Below are 2,230 nucleotides of genomic sequence, written 5' to 3' on the forward strand. Positions count from 1 at the left end.
AAAAAGAAAAAAAAAAAGGAGATGGGATCTTGCTGTGTTGCCTAGGCTAGTCTTGAACTCCTGAGCTCAAGTGATCCTCCAGCCCTGGCCTTCCAATGTGCTGGGATTACAGGTATGAGTCATCTCACCCGGCCAACATATTTTTAACAGAATTGGTGCTGCATGTATAATGTTGAAAAAGGAATACTGGCTGGGCACAGTGGCTCACGCCTGTAATCCCAGCACTTTGGGAGGCTGAGGCGAATAGATCACCTGAGGTCAGGTGTTTGAGACCAACCTGGCCATTATGGTGAAATCCCATCTCTACTAAAAACACACAAAAAAAATGCTCTTCCCGTTCTCCATCGTGGTGCAGGATCAAGGTGAAAAGGAGAACCCTATGTGGAACTTGGCATCCACAAGCTCTGTCTCAACATCTGTGTTGGGGAGAGTGGAGACAGACTGACCCGAGCAGCCAAGGTGTTGGTGCAGCTCACAAGGCAGGCTCCTGTGTTTTCCAAAGCTAGATACACTGTCAGATCCTCTGGCATCCAGAAAAATGAAAAGATTGCTGTCCACTGCACAGTTCGAGGGACCAAGTCAGAAAAAATTTTTTTTTTTTTTTTTTTTTGGCAGAAGAAATCTTGGAGAAGGGTCTAAAGGTGCAGGAGTATGAGTTAAGAAAAAATAACTTCTCCAATACTGGAAACTTTGGTTTTGGGATCCAGGAAAATGTCGATCTGGCTATCAAATATGACGCAAGCATTGGTATCTACGGCCTGGACTTCTATGTAGTGCTGGGTAGGTTTCAGCATCACAGACAAGAAGCGCAGGACAGTCTGCGTTAGGGCCAAACACAGAATCTGCAAAGAGGAGGCCATCTGTTGTTCCAGCAGAAGCGTGATGGGATCATTCTTCCTGGGAAATAAATTCTCTTTTCTATCCAAAAGGCCAATAAAAAGTTTTCAGTGAAATATAAAAAAAAAAAAAAAAATTAGCTGGGCAAGATGGCAGGTGCCTGTAATTCCAGCTACTCCAGAGACTGAGGCAGGAGAATTGCTCGTACCCAGAAGGCGGAGGTTGCAATCAGCTGAGATAGCGCCGTTGCACTCCAGCCTGGGCAAGAAGAGCAAAACTCTGTCTCAAAAAAAAAAAAAGGCTGGGTGCAGTGGCTCACACCTGTAATTCCAGGCTTTTGGAAAGCCAAGACAGATTAATTGCTTGAGCTCAGGAGTTCAAGACCAGCCTGGGCCAAATGGTGAAACCCAGTCTCTACAAAAAATACAAAAAAGTAACTGGCCATGGTGGCATGTACCTGTAATTCCAGCTACTAGGGAGGCTGAGCTGGGAGATCGCTTGAGTGCAGGACGTTGAGGCATGATGGTGCCGCTGCAGTCCAGCCTGGGCAACAGAGTGAGACTCTGTCTCGATAAAGAAAAAGAAAAAAAACCCTGTAATACATATGAACAAAACTATTGGGCTAGAGAAAAGGGAACAAATACATCTACTTGCAGGTTAAAAGGAACTTAAGCCTCCTTTCATTCCAGCACACCCCACTCCACTGTCCTGGCAGCAGCACGTGTGGCCATTGGAGGGGCTGCTTGGCCCCAAAAATGTCCCCAGCCAGTCTATGTCTTTGTCAGCCCATGGAGCTTACACCTAGTTTTCTTCCTTCCTCTCCTTCCCTAGTCCATCCCGGCACTAGGTCAGACAGTCCCTTTTGTGGTGCAGGAAAGAAAGCAGAAGGGGTTTGAGGTTCCTACGCTGCAGCATAAGAGGAAGGAGTGGGGCCTGCATTGACCATAAAGGACATGAGGGCCACGTTGTTCCACTGTAATGTCATGGAGGGGGTGGCCATTGTTTGTCCCAGCCTGGGGCTTTCCCTCTAGTTTCCTATTTGTAGTTACTGGAATTAAACATATATATTTTCCAGAATAAATCAATAAATAATCCACTGGCAGAAATCAGAGAGGTTTAATCTGGATCATTAAGAATGAATTGGCCTGGTGCAGTGCCTCACACCTGTAATCCCAGCGCTTTGGGAGGCTGAGGCAGGCAGATCACCCAAGGTCAGGAGTTCGAGACCATCCTGGCCAACATGGGAAAACCCCGTCTCTACTAAACATACAGAAATTATCCAGGCATGATGGCAGGTGCCTGTAATCCCCGCTACTCAGGAAGCTGAGGCAGGAGAATCACTTGAACCCAGGAGGAAGAGGTTACAGTCAGTCAAGATCATGCCCCTGCACTC

General features: G+C 46.9%; 1 pseudogene across 1 annotated transcript; it reads left to right on the top strand.

Annotated features, from left to right (window-relative positions):
* Positions 1–325: 325 nt before the first annotated feature.
* LOC108318154 lies at positions 326–908 on the top strand (annotated as a pseudogene). The gene is made up of 2 exons (XR_005203479.1): positions 326–578; positions 611–908. The product of XR_005203479.1 is annotated as a 60S ribosomal protein L11-like (transcript).
* The last annotated feature ends 1,322 nt before the right edge of the window (positions 909–2,230 follow it).

The sequence above is a fragment of the Cebus imitator genome, unplaced genomic scaffold (genome assembly GCF_001604975.1).
Source record: "Cebus imitator isolate Cc_AM_T3 unplaced genomic scaffold, Cebus_imitator-1.0 Scaffold216, whole genome shotgun sequence".
Taxonomy (NCBI): Eukaryota; Metazoa; Chordata; class Mammalia; order Primates; family Cebidae; genus Cebus; species Cebus imitator.